We start from the raw sequence: 19650 nt of genomic DNA, 5'->3' as shown, positions 1-19650 counted from the left end.
AAATTTTTTTTTTTTTTTTTCGGTTGAGGTACATCGTGTACCTCAACCGAATCACGAGTATTTCTTCTGACTTTCACAAAATTTTCCAGAAAATATAAGAAATTTAACATATTGATATGGAGGATATTAAAAGTGAATCCCTATTTTATAGCGAAATATAAATGAAACTTGTAACCTTTAGGCATCAGAGTTGCCTTGGCTTGCACTACTTAAAAGACTAGCACTACTTAACTAAGCAATTGCAAACAATTCGTGGCTGTGCGTGCTTGAATGCAGGAAGAGCTCGTGTCTCGGAGGGAAAGGCACGACCTTATAGAGCTGTTCTGGAGATCAGCTTCGTAATATATTCCGGTGCCGGCCTGGTTGGGTGAGTGGTTAGCATATCCGCTCTCCAGCCAAGAGGCAGCGGTTCGAATCCCGCCAAGGGCATGGATGGTGATTGTCCTTCCACCTCTCTGTGGAAAAGGCATCAGCGACCCTACCACATCCTCTAGCAACTGCAGTTGGTCCCCTGTCGAAGGGCTGTAAAACTAGGCAAGAAACCAATGGACAAATAGTCCGGCGGCTTCCACAGCAATGTACTGGTTAAGGGGGGGAGACATATATATATATACACACCAATAATATTAGAATAACTATTAAAGAAGCGGTTTTTAATATTAAAACAATGCTATTCATTTATCTTTAGTGGATTTGTGATCAATCTTTAAATTACTGAACGAATTGGAACCATCTTTCCAGAGCAGCGTTTCCCAGATTTTTCCTACGACGGAACACTTCACATATCCTGAAATTTTCACGGAACACATTGGTTATTTTGTAATGTATTAATAATTAATTGATAATACATTACAATATTAATAATTAATTATGGCATAATCATAAAGAGGGTTAGTACACTTATGTATACGGTGTGACATGTTGACAAATATAAAATTACATTTAAATCAGTTATGAATCACTGGACTAATGAAATCTTGTAGCATATTGTAGTTACCGCAGGCCAACATCATTAATTTAATTTGTGCTGATTTTCAATGACATATCCCATTCTGATCACCAAAAATTTATAATATTTATTATAAGTACTTACGAGTGAATGCAGACTTTTTTTTCTGTGTGCTGGTAGTTTTCCTCTCCTTTTGTACATCCTGGAGATCACTTTGTAGACTGGAGGTGGATGACTCACTATCTGTTGCGTCACAAACACCTTCAATAAGAGATTTCTTAATACCAAAATTAAACAATGTCCTTCTCTCTTATTCATATTAAAATTGAAATCTCTATGCCTATTACTCTTAAAAAATCACAGCACTGCGGTTTCAAAACTTTCATCTTACAATACGAACTTGCGAAGAAAGTATTCGGTATTACTAGATTTGAGAACTGGACAGACTACCGTGATCTTCGATTTCAGTGGAAAAATTTTCTTTATACTTCCTTGCTGATTGGTCACTAACATTTGCAACAAAGATGCTATTTCGTTTAGTTTTGAGAACAGAGGATATGCCACCCATTGCTGTAATCGGCTTGCGGGCAATTTTTATGATCGGTCATAAACAGCCGTATTCCGAATTTCTTCCATGTTTGAAAATACACGGCTTGGTCACTGACATCACGGAACACTTATTCACTTTCCGCGGAACACAATTTGGGAAACCCTGCCCCAGAGAATCTCGAGGAGCTTCAGCGTCAGTAGCCCAACACGGTTATCACTTTCCCAAACTTAGAGCGCTGGTCATTTGCGGAAGTTTCTCCGTTTCTTGTGACCTTCGGGATTCGTTTCCACTGTAAACATCATTCGGTTGATCTTTGCGCCCATACAAGGGGTGCAGTGGCGTTTGCAGCAGATTTCTTTCGTTCATCGAGTTTATCCCCTCACTTCGAACATCCCCGTTACTCATCCGCGCACTTGGTCAACGATAAATGCAATTGTACTGTCGAACGTCAAGACAGCTTATTCATTACGCTCATGCGCATGAAAATATGTTTTTGTTCATAAACGAAGGTTTGATGATAGCCAGATTTCCAAGTGTTGACAGACCTGTCAAAAGGTCAGTGAGGTTAACACGTACTAAATGAGAAAAGCGAGAACGCATCCCTTTACGAGAGAAGGGGAAAATAATTGCAGAACTTTCTGTAGCGACTACAGATTACGCAATGGATCGATTCCAAATAGCAAAACAAAAAGATATTCTGTATGCTGAAATTAACTGCAGCTCGTATTTATTTAGTTCAATTCGATGCGGCTTACAATAATGAAAAAGAATGAAACATAATTCCTTTCAATTTTGATAACTATAATTCCTACATTTGTATTATTTTATAATATATTTTTGCACGTCATTTATTAAGCAGAAGGTTGAAAATGAGTAATTAGTGGAGTTTGTCTTTGCCACAACAGCGACAATAATGCATTCTTCTCGGAATAACAGAATCTTTATAGCGGGTTTTCAAATGAAGGTGATAAAAACATCCGAGTTCCCCTCCGTGGAACTCGGATTTTTCATATACGCAAATACAGAACACAGGCAAAAATATTACTATTGTGCGGAAGATGATGATAGTGGTGCTGTATGTATGGAGGATTAAGTAGCATAGATCGTGGGATGTGTGAGGTAAGTGCCCTCTAGCCATGGGCCCCTGGTCGCTTGGTTTCAGAAATAATATACCGTATTTTTCGAAAGATAACGCGCACCCCCAACATTTTCATCACTCCTTTTGATGTATAGATAACGCGCATGCGCCAACTAGCCGTAGAGTTAGGAAGTACAGACAGAGGAATTCAAAATCTTACAATTTTCACATTATTGGGATGCACTGTGACATTACTATGACTTTTTTGTGTGACCATTGGGCCCGAAAAATAACTTGTGTGGGCTGCATCGTTCTCTTGTAACTACAGTAGTTGCATCAACAATTGAAAGGTATTTTTCAACCCAAAATCTTTGTTAGTGTTGGATTCGTGTAGGGCACACGCGACAGCAGATTCCAAATTGGCCGTCATTACAGGTGGTTTAACAAAAAAAACTCCAACCCTTTGATCTTGCAGTAAATAAACCATTCAAAGACAATTTGCGGGATAAGCGGGAAGACTGGATGATGAATGGCATCCATGAATATAACAAAACAGGGCAGATGAAAAGGACGTCATATAAAGATATAATTACGTGGATTGTAGAAAGTTGGGCTGTTGTAAGTGAAAACTGTGTTAGAAATGCTTTCATTAAAGCACAAGGGAATGCAGTGATATCCGGTGACAATGACTATGAAGCTCAAGAAATACTAAACGAAATTTTTAACGCAATTCAATATTGAGTCTGAAGAATTTTTTGGATTTGAATAGTGTAATGTTCAATAAACATTAAGTACCACTTCTACCTTATTTTTTTATTACATTTGATTTACCTCTCATACCTTTCAAATGTATACCGCGCATGTTCACTTTTAACGAATTTAGATTATTTGTATAGATAACGCGCGCGTTATCTATCGAAAAAAACAGTAGAGAGGGTACGTGAGAAGAAATTTAATACTCTATTTATTAGTAATACGGAACTTCCTTTAACGACGATTATATGTAATACATGTACATCCAAATACTTCTTGTTTGGTTATGTACGCAAAAAATGAATGTAAAATAATTAAAAAAATTAGAAAAAAAGCTGAATTTCCAGAAGCCTAAAATACCCCCCCCCCCCGTCGTATTCTAAACTGATCACAGTGCCTCTTTATAGCAGTGGTACGGGTAATAATGATTTATAAGCGACTAACTTAACTCTTAAATATGACAGCGTAAATCCACAAAAAATATTGCAAGGTACATTTGTTATTAGACCACCAACAACAAAAGCTTCTCCTTTACACAAACAAATATTACATCTTACTTTTGTTAACCAAAATCTTACTGCATGAATGCGATTTTTAGAGTGTAGCGCACACACATTGTACAGCACATCTGTGGTACACACGCCAACATACATATACGAAGCGCTACCTTTGCGTTGCATGCACTAACTCTGAAAGCTCAAAATGTGAACTGTAAACGTATTCCCAATTTCCGTTTATTTACGGCTACTCTTCTTTCTGTAACAACTCTAAAACTTAAAATATAACAGCTACAATAATAAATAAAAGGTGTTCATCTAAACCGGATTATTAAAAAGTTATAATCTATTTAATATTTCAATTTCAAAGCAATGCTATTTAGTACTTAACTTCTCTTCCATATGGAGTACCTAATTCTAATGCAGGAACTTTTCCACAAATTATTCTGTTAAAAAAAAAGTTGCGCGTGATTTTATTGCATGTCACATTTCAATTTTTATGGAAGAGAAAAGGAAAGTGAATGTTTGCAATTCAGATTTAATACTTCGTGTCTAAGACAAGAAAATGAATGTGTATTTGCCACTGTGTGCGTTGTATAATACAAACTCTCCGGGAGCTTCTAGTTGGAATACAAAAGCTATATTGATCAGCGGCTAACTTCCAGTATATGAATTATAATTTTGTAAGAAACAGAAGCATTTGAAGAAATCATATTCGGTTGTTTATATTTCATTTCGCATTCTATATGGAATATACACTTCTGATGTAGACTGCTCCTTCCAGATTTTTTTCTGTTTTGTTTTTCAAAATCGATCATAGCATCCTTTAAGAATACCGATAATTTATCACGTGACCACGAGCTTGCAGTATGATAGAAATATCAGAAATTTATAATAGGAGATTCTCTGTAGCGTGCAATAATATTATGTAATATATATATATATATATAACGGACTGATCACACATAACAATGGTGCAGTTGCAACAGTGCCATCTAACGGTAAGTCACCGATATGTGACTTTATTATCTTTATTATTAAAAACAACACGTAAGTCCACAGTAATAACTTTAATTAAAAAATAAGGTAGATATTTCGTACTAAAACTAATAGTACATCTTCAGTGTTATAAACAGATAGGAATAGAATACAAGTAACGAACATTCGGTGGACCACCTATTAAAATACAATGTTGCCGCGAGCTGAGAAATGAAAAAAAATTAATAAATAATTAATATTTAAGATAATTAGCTTTTTAATGATTACATAAAATAACAATCTCCCAGATCTTCGAGAGAGAGGCAATCATTTCGATTTCAATTCGGTCGGTGTAAAAAAGCTTCACAACTTTCTTTAAAGAGGCGTTCATATTTGAACCTGCATCTATGAAGGAGAATAGCTTTATCCCACTGGATATTATGGGTAGTGGTAATACTGTGTTGTGCTAGACCAGACTTCTGAGGTTTGTTGTAATCAATATAATATTGATGTTCTTTGATTATTTTTTCCACAGAACGGCCAGTTTGTCCAAAATAAGAAACATCGCATTCAGAAGGAATTTGGTAAATGCCAGCCAAAGACAGAGATGACAGTTTATCTTTTGTGGAAGGCAATAAGGAAGAAATTTTGTTGATAGGAATATAAGTGGGAATCAATTGGTACTTTTTTTAAAATTCTACCTATAGGTTCTGAGATTCTGGAATGTAGGGGATTGGAACTCTGCGAACTGTTGAAGAAACCTTAGGTATTGGAACATAAGATTCAATTATCTGTTGGCTTGATTAGGGTGGTAATTATTAGATTCCGTTATCGTTTTAATGATGGAAAGTTCTTGTTGTAAGATTTCTGGAGAAGAGCAAACTTTATGTGCCCTATTAATTAGAGATTTAAGAATACCAAATTTTTGAGATGTGTGGTGAGCAGACGTTTTATGAATGTATCTGCCAGTAAATGTGGGCTTTCGAAAGACGTTTGTAGATAAGGTACCAGAAGCAGTTCGAGTAAGTAGGGTGTCCAAAAATGATAAAGTACCAGAATTTTCCTTTTACATGGTGAATTGGATATGAGGATGAAGGCTATTTATCTGTTGTAGAAAGGTGGAAAGCTCATCTTCAATATGTGACCAAACAGCAAAAACATCATCGACATAACGATACTAAACAGATGGTTGAGGGTGAATGGATGAGAACATAGTCTCTTCGAATTATTTCAAAAAATAGTTAGCCAAAGGGTGGAGACAAAGGACTACCCATGGCAGTACCTTCAACTTGTTTGTAGAATGGATGAAAACATAGAGAATATGTTTTCATCCATTCATCCTCAACCATCTCTTTGGTATCGTTATGTCGATGATGTTTTTGCCGTTTGGTCACATACTGAAGATGAGCTTTCCACCTTTCTACAACAGATAAATAGTCTTCATCCTCGTATTCAATTCACCATGGAAAAGGAAAATTCTGGTACTTTATCATTTTTGGACATCCTGCTTACTCAAACTTCTTCTGGTACCTTATCTACAAACGTCTATCGAAAGCCCACATTTACTGGCAGATACATTCATAAAACGTCTGCTCACCACACATCTCAAAAATTTGGCATTCTTAAATCTCTAATTAATAGAGCACATAAAGTTTGCTCTTCTCCAGAAATCTTACAACAAGAACTTTCCATCATTAAAACGATAACGGAATCTAATAATTACCACCCTAATCAAGCCAACAGATAATTGAATCTTATGTTCCAATACCTAAGGTTTCTTCAACAGTTCGCAGAGTTCCAATCCCCTACATTCCAGAATCTCAGAAACTATAGGTAGAATTTAAAAAAAAGTACCAATTGATTCCCACTTATATTCCTATCAACAATTCTTCCTTATTGCCTTCTACAAAAGATAAACTGTCATCTCTGTCTTTGGCTGGCATTTACCAAACGCCAGCATTGTATTTTAAAGGTGATCCACGGAATGTTCGTTACTTGTATTCTATTCCTATCTGTTTATAACACTGAAGATGTACTATTAGTTTTAGTACGAAATATCTACCTTATTTATTAATTAAAGTTATTACTGTGGACTTACGTGTTGTTTTTAATAATTATATTATGCCACAGGTTCCTCTAAAAATAAAAAAAATAGAAGAATCTGCTGAGTCTGTATATGCAAGTTGTAACTTACGTCAATAAAGACTGAAATGCCTTACTCTTTGGTGTCATGGTTGTACTTTGCAATTACCCCATTCAAAAAAATAAATAAATAAATAAAACATTCAAAGAACAGCAAGTGAGTGTCGAAGTCGGAAACTCAGAAAAACTACCAGAGAAACCTTCCATATGTTGAACTTTCATTCAGAAAGTAAGCAAGGAGCAAAATTTGAACATTTGGTCCATTTCACGAGTCTAAAATTTCCAGCGTGCAGTTCGTACTGTTTTTATTTATTCATTTGCTTTATTTAATTTTTAATTCAGCAGATGCGCCAGTCTGACAAATTTCAGAACAACACTTAGTGTTATAGTTAAATACCGTTGTCAGTGGGCGCCATATTCTATTCGAATTGGTATTCATTACCAAACTCCCCCCCCCCGCCACGCTCAACGAATCAGTGGGGTGTCGCATTCTCCGTCAATAATTTTTAAGGATTTTTTTAAATATATTTTTTAACAGTTCTGTGTTTAAATTTCTTCTAGTATATCGCGAGAAACAGTGCCCGATCGCGTGCTAATCCACATTACTTGGACAGCACTGAAGGCGATTTCATGGCACGTTAAACACCGTTTAGCGCGGATTAACAAGAGCACTTCGGCGGATCCGCTTGATGGGACGCCAGCACTAATATCCGCTGAGACCTCTCGGTAAACTGCGTCTCTCCAGGAATGCCCGTCAACAAAGACGCCCTCTGCATGGGCAGCTTGCGTCTTGAATTGACGCATTTCCTCGGAAAGCAGCAAACTCGTTTTATTGCACTCGTCTCGCTGTTTTAAGCAGCGGAGAAACATCTTTCTTCCTTCTCATTGCTGCTCTGATTTGTACTTCAGCAACATCCACGATATTCCGTCGACCAAAATCACTAAGAATGCGTTTTCCAGCGGACATTAAAAAGAACTGATGATGCAAATAATATAAACAGCTCGCCATTAAGCTTCGCCTAGTGTTGTAAAAAATACGCGTTTTAACGAATTTTTACAAAGAAAATGTGCAGCTTATAAAGAAATACCTTGATTTGAGAAGAAAACATTGACATTCAGAGTCAGAGAAAGCATAACATGCGTAAATAAAAATTAAAACCGCCAAAGTAATAAAACTCGAATAAAAAAAATCTAAGTTTTCTTTCCTTCGGAAGACCTTTCATCTCTTTCTTCCCTGTGTGTCCCATCTCTCTCTTTCTCTCTCTCATTCGCTGGGCTACAAGAGATGGGTTTATTTTAGCTCTCAATGTCACTGCAAACACACCAGAAGCCTCTGCAAAGGTTGGTTCCCTGATGGTGACCAACAGGTGGACCGCCCTACTTGGTGTTAAAGCAGACCCCCTACAAGAAAAACTCACTGATTCTGAGTGACTGTTTCATAACCTCGTGTCAGTTAAATAGAAAATTAGTACTTATGAAAGGTGTGATGATAAGTTATTGAAATTGACTGTTCTTCCTTCTGTAAATCATTGTTTTTCTGTAAATCTTCAGTACTTTGTAGTTAGCGATGAAGTCTTTTCAGCATTAAGTATGGTGGACAAAAATCAGCAAAAACAAAGATTGATATACCCGAATTCATGTAAACAGAATTGCAATATTTTCGTGAGGTTACGACATTTTAAAGATGGAAAAACTTCCGACTGAAATGACGACCATCTTGCAAAATGAATCAAATCAGAAAGGAGTCAACCCGGTTTTTATAAGGATACACAAAAGCCTTTCAAGAAAAAGGAATTTTTCGGGAGAGAGTTGGGGATGACGTTGGTAGTCTCCACAGGGTGGAGTATACGCAAGCGACGGAATAAATCAATTACTTTCATCTGAATTAATTACTCTATCGTACATTCATAAACGTTACTTACTGGTGGGTGAAATAAATAAACTTAAGAAATTGGTTATGCTATAATTTTACTAGCAGAAGTGTCCGCGTGGTTAGCCTGGTGGCTTTGCGCTTCGCAACCATATGCCTGGGAAAGGAGTGTCCTGGATTCGATTCTCGTCGACGACGTGAAGAGCTTAAGGATCTTCCTCAACCATAGCCAAGTTAGCCGGTCTTGGGCGTGGACAGCAGGGTTTTTCCCCCAGTTTATCTGGGATTTTTCATCTCGCAAGCAGGCAAACCAGCTCCGTGAAAACACAGGCTATAGTCACAGGATATAGTACTTAATCCCTCATTAGGAGGACTCAACCAGTCCTAAGAGGCGGTCGAGGAAAGGGGGAAACGACACACGAATAAAATAAAACTAGAAAAAGTGAAGTGTGTGCAGATGCTTCACACACATGTTGCTAAATACACTCGATAATTCTGCATAAAAGAAAATGTGAAGAACAAAACAAAATCATAATATTTGGTAGAGAACCAGTGAGATGTAAATTGGAGATCAAAGGGAGGGTAACTGAACTAGTCAGTAAGATAAAATATTTAGGAACAGAACTAACTAATTACAAAATGAAGCGCAAGAATAGGCAATAAAAGCTAGTAAAATTCCAGCATACACAAGATGTTCGAGCTGCTGCTAACATAAACAAGTACAGAAAGTACAAAAATTAGACATGAAAGCATTAAAAAAAAAAAAAACTGAAGGTGAAACAAAATTAGGAACCCATAAATCAGAGAAAGTGTAGCATTCGGCCAATAAATGAGTATTGAAAGGCGAAAAGCACATAGAAAGCATGCAAGATAATAGATGGACAAAGAAAGTAAAAACTTGGATGGATACCAAAGGAAAAAAGAAAGGCGGAAGAAGACCGAGACGAAGATGGAGGGATGGTGCTGGAAGCAACGGCACCACAAGCAACTAGGCTTAATAATGAAATAAGAAGAAACGAACGTACAAAATTAATTGAAAATATTTTTCGATAAAAGGGATTTTAAAAAAATCGGAAGATTAATAACAGTTTAAATAAAAGATAAAATTAAATTAACAATCACCAAGAAATCTGTCGAACCTCATCAGTTAACTACCTTAAACCATGGGCATAGTTTTCGCCTTTAAAAAAAATCCAGCTGCTGAGGGGGAGTTTTCTGTTAGCATAGCATACTTTTCAGCACAGGGATTCGAACGTGATAAACTTGACCACTCTGGTAATGACGCCACACTCCCGCATGCCTCAGTTCATCACTTGTAACTAATTTTCGCAATTCTTTTGGGAAATTCCTCGGCGTATAGTCAGCGCACGCGCACGGCGTACATTAAAATACTTTTTATCTAATGAATTAAAATTTATCCCAATAATTATTTTTTTTAAAAAAAAGGATAAACTTGTGTGATAAAAAATCAATACTTTTAAGACGCTTTATGCGATGGGCGTTGAGTGGAAGTTCCCTGATTCTGCTTGCGCGATTCCATGCGACTGGACCTCGCTGGCGTGATTGTCTTCTTCCTTTCTAAAAGAGCCTTGAAAGAAAATCGTGATTTAACTGGGCAACATAAAAACGGCATTTGGAAGGTGTGTGTGTGGGGAGGGGGGGGAGGGGGGCAGAGAAGTGATGGAATGAATGCATCTACGCAGAAAGAAAAAAGTACTTCTAGGACGGGTTGCTGAAAACGTTAAGTTTGTACAGCTTCAATGTGGATATTTCTTTGGGCAGATCTCGTATTTTTCTCCAAATAAATATCTGCGTGGAAGTGTGATAAAAAAAAATGAAAACAATAAACTTTTTTTCCTTTTCTCACACGTGATGGCTCGACTGATGAACGGGGCGGAACAGGAAATGTCGAGAGATACTGATGGGGATTTTTCGTGTGGTCATCTCTGCATGAACGGAACTAAGATTTTTTTTTTTTTTAAATGTTTTTAGGGAACCTGATGTGTTACTGATTTAGCACTTTTTTTTTTTTTTTTAAGTTGATCGCTAAGGTGCGATCCGTGGAAGTGACATTTTAGAAGAGTCCGTGTCGTGATGCCGTATCTGCATATTTCATGTCGCGACGAAACAAAGGAACCACGCGACCAAATCGGCATTGATTTTAAAGCACGGGACTGAATAGGTGAGCTCCGACCACACCCAGTGTCACACGAGCATCTGCCCCGGACTGGTTTTTTATCGACGTCCGTAATCTTATTAATCCTCCGCGTCAGCATATCCGAGCCGAGCAGACATTCTTGCTCGCCCTCTGCTCCACCCTAGCTTCGCCATTCCCACGACGTCACCTAGTGACAGGTTTCGTCGCGAGCAGTTAAATGGACCGAACACACACACACACACACACACACCGACGGTCCTACTTAAATGCGTCGTGTAAACAGCTTTTCCGAGAAAGAACGCGACAGATCTCGACGAATACGTTCGGGACGATTACCTCAAATCTCGCTAAATTACGCCAAGCCACACGTTCTGATATAATTCGATTATCGCAATTCTGATGTGTCTTTTTTCAAATGAATGACTTCCTCCGAGCAACGAAGAAAGAACACGGAAGGAATGACCGAAGTTGCAGCATCTGTGCTCCCCACTCTCAGTTAGGTGAAAGAGAGTGCAGCATAAGCTGGTAGAAGTCGTCCATGATTGACACAAACTCTTGAAGGGGATGGTTGGAGAGGGGAAGAGGAGTGAAGAATGTTACGTAACATATAGTTGACACTGTTCCAAGAATATTTCTAGCTTTTTCTAATAAAATGCATGAAATGTGTTCGATGCAGCGAATCCATTCTAAATGCAAGAATCTTCATTGCATACTAATATTTGTGAATTATGAAACTGTTCATAGAATGAAACTATTCAAAGAATGAAAATAAAAAGATTACCAAAACAAGTCTTACGTACAAGCCACTTGGAAAAAGAAAACCAGGACGTCCTCTTAAAAGATCAACGATGACTTCTAAGGCCGAAACAGGCCACGCTAAGCCTAAATCCTTGATATGCATGATTGATGATGATGATGATGAAGAACGAAATAAAAAGCATATTAAGAGACTGGCAGGTAATAAATACAAGGATGCTGTCATACTAATTCAAAAGGCAGAAAGAAAACCAAAGAGAAATATTCTCAGATACACCCGAAAAATAAAGAAATAAAATTAAAAGGACTCCAATTACCTGCTGCAGGAAGGAACAAGTCATTTGAGCAGGAGGACCTCCACGATTCGGCAAATATTTGCTGTTTGGTATCTTCCTCTTCTTTGGTACATCAATCCGAAGATTGGTTAGTTATAGCAGCACATCATAACATCCCGTCTTGTGACTTCATTTTTATCTCTTCATAACTCTTAGCCCCGGTTAGCATCATTATGTTATTTATATATGAAATTCTTGGTCTGCCTCGTGGCCTCTTTTCTTCTACAGTGTCCTCCATTATTTCTGTAATCAGTCCCCCATGTCTCAAGTGGTGTCCAGTTAGGCTTTTTCTTCTCTTATTGATGTGTTTCATTAATGACCGCTCTTCATGAACTATAATTCAGAACTTCTTCACTACTTTTGTTTTTTGTCCAACTAATTTTCATCATCTTTCTAGCAACAAAGTTCAAATGCCTCCAACTTTTTGATGTCTTGCAACCATATAATGCAATAATACTCCATATGTATATTTTTTTCACTAGCTTTTTTTTTTTTGAGCTGGGTGTCCTTTACTGGTAAGAATGTTTCTTCTGTTGCAGAATGCTTTTTTTTGGCCAAGATTATTCGTGCTTTAATATTTGATTGGTTTTTTTCCATCTTGTTTGTATCACTAACCTCGATTTCACATTACGAACCAAAAAAAAAAAAAAAATCAGTGGAGGTGCAATTTCAAACGGTTCTTCGACAACTAGGTACACATTCCGCTTTGCAATTCTGATGTTTTGAAGTTAACTTTCCCTACTGAAAGTGAGACGCATTGAAATGAATAAGCATTTCTATGAAGTAAACTTTAAAAAAAAGAAAGGTGAAGAAGGCCCCGCGTACTCTGATAAAACGCAATTCGCTTGTGTCATTAGGGCAGGCAGCAAAGAAGCAAGAGTCGACACTTTCGTGTCCTGTAAGGAGGTCAGCGTGAAGGACCCGCCAGATTTTCAGGGTTTTATTAATTCCTCTTCCGATAATGATGAATGCATTGGAGTGTTCCTGTGGCTGCTCACACTTGAGATTTTTTTACAATCCGCTTCAAAATGTGTTCTATTTTTAACTCCGCTCTTTCCATCTCCATGCTCCAGCTAATTGGAATTTAATCGCACGTAATTACAAGTACATCATTAATATTTATAGCAGCGATTAAAGTTACAAAACTTTGTGTAAGTTTTTAATTGGCCGAGTAATTAATTAGAGTGCTTTTTGCAAATTGCCAGACGAATATTTGCAGGTACGAAGGATCATAAAAATCGCAGTGGAGGAAGTGGACCGGAAGACCAAATTATGCCAGAGTGCACCTCGTGGAAGTTTTGCAGCCAAGTGGAGTTCGCAAGATCGAAGCATTTATCGTTGTCTCGGTTATGAGGAGAGAAGGGTGGTGGTGGGGGGGTAGTTCTATTGTTTCATTAGGACAATCATTAAACAACGAACACAAAGGTTCAGGTGTGGAAGTCCACTGATGTAGTATTGTGCAAGATCGATACTCTTCAAATGATATACACGAGCTTTTTCTGTAAAATAAAGAAAAAAATAAACGAACTGCAGCAAGAAATGTCCCATCAGTTATGCAAAAACGATGCTTACTTGGATCGATATTGTTGTGCAACACAAGATATAAGGCCAGGCGTTAGGTGTTCAGGTTGAATTATACCAAAGAACCAGAAATATGAAGTTCGCACGTGTGTATGTGTGTGAGGTTTAGATCGTCTTGTAGTCTCACCCCAGAGGTTCTAACCGCAAATTTTTATTTAAGTTAAGGGATATTATATCCCATATTGTTTCTTAGCCGAATAAGAAACTCAAAGAGTTTCATGCCGAATATAGAAACTATATAAAGTTCGGCGATTCCAAGCGCAAGCAAATACCTGGATAGTGCAGCAACTGACCCTTAAGGTAATGCAAGTTGAGGCAACTCATGTAAAAGGTGGAGCAAGTTCCGATCACTATTCTTGATATTTACCCATAACGTGAACTTAACTCCTAGGAGCTGTATTATTGTTCAACATTATGAGAGAAGGTCACTACCCAGACCGGTTTCGACCTTTTTTGAGGTCTCATCAGCGAGTAGATAGACCATGTTAATACCAAGTTTGTAGCGAACAGAACTTACATCCCTTTAATGAGAATTGCCAAGAGGAGCAATTCTCATTAAAGGGATGTAAGTTCTGTTCGCTACAAACTTGGTATTAACATGGTCTACCTACTCACTGATGAGACCTCAAAAAAGGTCGAAACCGGTCTGGGTAGTGACCTTCTCTCATAATGTTGAACAATAATACAGCTCCTAGGAGTTAAGTTCACGTTATGGGTAAATATCAAGAATAGTGATCGGAACTTGCTCCACCTTTTACATGAGTTGCCTCAACTTGCATTACCTTAAGGGTCAGTTGCTGCACTATCCAGGTATTTGCTTGCGCTTGGAATCGCCGAACTTTATATAGTTTCTATATTCGGCATGAAACTCTTTGAGTTTCTTATTCGGCTAAGAAACAATATGGGATATAATATCCCTTAACTTAAATAAGTTCTTGTCGCCGAATTGAAGCCTTTGACTCTTCATTATAATTATTAGCAAATTTTTATATTTTTTTATGTGAATCCCTCCCACGTGGTGTGTGGGATTCACGGAAGAGGAAATTCTTGTCGTACCTAAAGACCTTCGCAAACATCCATGCCCACGGTGGAATTCGAACCCACCAGCTTGCCGAACAGAGAGCGATCACGCTGTCCACTCGACCAACCAGACCTGCAGATATATGCCATGAAGAGCGATTAACGCTTCTTTGTTCGAAGGCGGCAGTAGGCGGTTACCAGCTGTTCGCAATAAGGTCTCGCTTCTGATATCAGAAACACTAATACTGTATGTCGGAAGAAACCTGCTCCCTCGGCGAAATATTCACTTCAGTCATTCACTTTCGGCAGAAGGGCAATAATGCATAAGAATTGACGTATTTACCAATAAATAAAAAATAAAAAAAATAACCACAATAAAGCAGTTAAAGAGCTTCGTTAATTGAAAATCGGCAGTTCTCTTTGCCAGCTGCATATTTTTCGAACAGAATCCCACGCCTTGTTTCTGATGTCGGAACTAAAGCTTTGGCCGCATTAGCATATTAAATCGGTTTGAGAGCTTTTACTGTGACGGTGTAATTACGACATCATGATAGAAATATTTGAAGGTGTACGCTTACTCTTAGAATTTCAGAAATTATACTAAAAGTATTTCTTCTTCTTCTTCTACGGTTAGGCCTAGTGGCCTGTTACAGAGCTATCTTAAGCCGTTCTAAGTCGTACCCGTCCCGAGGATAAGGTGGTTAGCCCTATGCCTCCCGGTATATTCTATGGCTGCAGCTGCATGTTTTCACGGGGCTGGTTTACCTGCTTGAGGGAGAAAAAACTCTAGATAAACTGGGGGAGAAAATACTCTGCTGTCCACGCCCAAGACCGGCTAACTTGGCTACGTCTCAGAAATATCCTTAAGCTCCTCACGTCGGCGATGGGAATCGAACTCGGGACACTCCATCTCCAGGCATATGGTTGCGAAGCGCACAGCCGCTAGGCTAACCGCGTGGACCTAAAAGTATTTCAAAAGTTAAATTAACGGGCATAAGTAAAATATTCCGAGAGAAATAAACAATTTACCAGTGTAAAATAATTTTACGCTGGTAAATTGTGTAAAAGTCGACGCATGACGTCACATCCATTTCAAAACTTGTAGATGTAAATTAATGAATCAGCGTTCTCGCAATCCATTTATTTGACGAATATTTTGAAAACTTGTAATTCCTTAATCAGTTAAGATCTCCTCTCAAACCAATCCCGAGAAAACCCTTTTCAGTTCCCAATTACGACTTAATCTTACCGGCTGACCTTCAGACCCTGGCGGAAGGCCAGCCGGTGCGTTTTCACTTGCTATAATTTTGTCTCCGGTGCGGTCTCAATCGGAGCGACTGTCAGCATATTAATGAGCGAGTGGCAAAAAGCATCTGCACATTAAAACAGTCGCGTGACGTAACATAACTCCTCCACGTGACAGAACGGTGCGCAACATCAGAGCTCGCAGTCGATATTTTTAATTCTTGCGGCAAACACAAAATCGAGGGAGAGCGACGTGCGGAGTAATCACTTTGTGTTCTACGCCCCGAGTGGCTTAACCTCGAAGGCGCGGGTCGCAGTGGAAGCTTTGGAAAGTGGACCAACTGAAATTCAATTCTTAGGATTTAGGAGAGGATTTCGCTCCTGCGAGCTTGCAAAGAAAAACAGAAAAACTCATTCACGAGACAACACTCCCCATCCCCGCTTCCACCTCGGTTCTCCTACGCTTTTTTTATTTTTATTTTTTGGACACAGACTTCGTGTAATGATTAAACAACATTTTCTTTTTGAAAAAAAAAAAAAAAAAAAAAAACATTTTAAAACTTTTTTTGGCATTCTTTCTCTCTTTGCTGATGCTAAAGCAATGGATGTTTTCATTTTTTAAGAGCATCTACGAAAACCAATCGCATTTCAGTCGTCGTTGAAAAGAAAACTTCCTAACCTCACTTGAGCGATAAGGCGGTGCTTTTTTTTTTTTCCCCAGTTTCTTCAACTAGAGACAATTGAAAAGAGTTAAAAAACATGATGGATGGATAGTGTAAGCACAGCTGTTTTTATCGAGTGATGGTTCTCACACACTGTTTAAATTCTATCACATTTTACGTTTCGGTAATTTCAAATACACAGCGAAACCTGAATCGAGAAGATTGTTTAGCCGAAAACAATGCGACGAAAAGAATTGGTGTTTGTGTGTGGAGGGGAGGGGGTAGTCGCTGAGATCTTGATATTGTACGTCAACAAACTATTGCTCTAGCGACGTTCCATCTGAGCAGTTGCGGCTGAGCAGCAGGGGCGCGTGCGTGATACTGTATGAGGAGAAAAGCAACCCCGATGACAAACAAGGACAAATACCGAATGGAAAGCTTATATTAGTGAAGACCACTTGCTCGTGGAGTGACATTCCAGTTTAAAATGTGAATCCCACTCAAGAAGGGTTGCAAACCTGTAATACATTAGGACCGTGTGTTTGCTAATAACCCTACCCTGCAGACCAAACATGGAATTTTTTTCATAGCCTCCAATAAATGAAGCGGTAGTCTTAGATCGGTCGACGAAATTCATCTATCAACTAAACGATATCCAAAACCACCCAAACCATGATGCAGTTAGAATTCACACACTGCTGATTAGAGAGGTATCCATTCTGCCAACAAGTTTGGCTTCATCCTTCTTGACATCTTTTAACATTTGAAATTATTATTCTTTCGTATGATGACACAACCGTGAGGCCCCTTTTACGGGAAGTACGGCACCATCTCAATCCCCCCTTAATTTTATCCGAGCTCGGGACCGGCATAGCTGAAGAATCAGGCATATGGCTGGATCTTAAGTATTCCTGATTGTAATCCGAGTGTGTTCACGGGGCCGGTTTGCCTGTTCTGGTGAACGAAAAACCCTTCTACCTCCGTATGAGACCGGCTAACTCAACTTTCGTCCCAAGAGACCAGATAAAAGTTCCTCACGTCACTGACGGGAATCGAACCCAGGTCTTTCCGACCAAAGGGCTTCGTCTGTACCGAATGAGCTACGGAGGCTCACAACATTTCAAATGTCTGCTATGCATATTTCATCCAAAATATAATGTTAACCATCTTCTTCTAGGTACGATCTCTAGCATTTATTGTAGAACGTGTGTTTCATTTTAAATAGAGCCACCACTATGAACCGTTCCAGTTAATATGCGAATCTTTGCTGAAACGTGTCACAATAGCGAGAAACACTTCTACTCATCGCCCATAAGTAGCTGAGTAAAATCGGTCTCGGGACTTTATTGCCACAGCCCGTACACTGAAACTTTCTTGCGATGGCGCAAAAAAAAAAAAAAAAGAAAACAAAGCTACATAAAGTTGGCGAAGCGTTTTAAAATTGTAAACACCACCGAGATTAGAAAGCAAAAAGGAAACAGAATAATTGAATGCTAGTGACAATTAATAAAGCCCCTTAAGCTACACTGCTCATTTTTAGGATGGGGAAAATGCCTTTTTTTAATTATTATTATTCATTAGAAACGGCGAGCCTGAAATGAAGCAACGTGGCGCTTGTGAAATCTTTTGCGAGTGAATAATTGAAGGTTCCTTGACACAGTAATGGAGACAAAGAGTCATCAAAGCAGTGGCCATCTGCAGCATGTCACAACAAGAGGGCCTCAAGTTCGTTTCCGAGGGAGAGAAATTCCACTCGAATCCATTTACGTATTCATGACAGCGTATTTAACATCCCCCGAACAAGACATTAGCATACCTGCAGTATGAATTAACGCAAGAGGCAGTGATTATTATGTTAAACGCTTCGCGGAGATTTATGACGAAGGCCATTGGTTACAACACAATTCTGCCTCGTTCTGAGGACTCTTCGGAGACCGGCATTATTAGCTTAGCGGCCGAAGAGTTCCATCCGAACGGCACCGACACTCTAAGCCGTGACTGATCGCTTTATAGCTAATGGGGCATCTTTGCAATATCTTTCCAATTATCACTGCAACGAAGATGACGTCCACGTCTCATTCTGCATCAGGAATTACATTTTAAATATTCACAGCATCCTATTTTACACTTCATCCTGCACATAACGAGTGTGAATAACGCCGCTTTCATCAGCATTTTTAAGCACTCCGTTTAAAGCTAGAGAATTCACTGTGGTCTTCGAGACATTTGATTCGTCGAAGTGGTTCAACGAGTCTTAGGGAGTGATCTAATTACAAATTTAAGGACTCCTTAAGATTTGGTTTGTAGCAGGAATCAATTACTATCAATTACGCAGGAAGAAAGCTCGTTGCATATGAACGAGGAGAGGACACTACGGTATCCACCGTTTGAACGACCTTCCAAGTCGCATTAAACGAGACAAAATCTAATGAATACTGTCCAAAGTGAGTCAGTACTTGGAGCCGGGATCATCTTCATGGTTCTTTGTTCACATGCAGTCCGTCAAACAGACTACGTCATTATGAAGCAAAATGATACAGTTCGCCAACGAACATTAACTGAATCACGGGTTTTTTATTCACGGAAGGAGATTTAAATTACCACAAAGCAATGGAACCCGCTTTTAGTTTGCCGGATGAAAGTTTTCATTACTGGGCAAACAAAAGCGACTCCACAGCGGACTCGGAGAAGTGATCCTTGAGCTGGAAAAGACGTGTGTTAGATTCTCTTCGCTGACCAATCGGAATAAAATAGCTTTTTCGATTGAAGGTGAGAGCGATTTCAGAAGCGGGCTGGAAGAGAAACGGAAAGATATTTCAACCGCAGCTTGTTACTCCTACTATACATACAAATCGACCGCAGAACATGTGCAGTTAGCAGACACGATATACTTTGCCTCATGGGTTATTCCATTCAATCCCAAAACACTGTCTGAAGAGGTTGCTTTCCATGATTCTATTTAGGTATCCCGACGCATTTGTCGAGTAAGTGTGTGTGTGTGGGGGGGGGGGGGGGTACTGAAAACCCACACATTTTAGTGGAACAAAAGTGTCAGGGATTCCAAATGTGAATACGT

This window comes from Typopeltis vanoorti, chromosome 5 (assembly GCF_054136105.1).
Source record: "Typopeltis vanoorti isolate ZY-2024b chromosome 5, IOZ_Tvanoo_1.0, whole genome shotgun sequence".
Classification (NCBI taxonomy): Eukaryota; Metazoa; Arthropoda; class Arachnida; order Uropygi; family Thelyphonidae; genus Typopeltis; species Typopeltis vanoorti.
Note: the sequence above shows the minus strand (reverse complement) of the source record.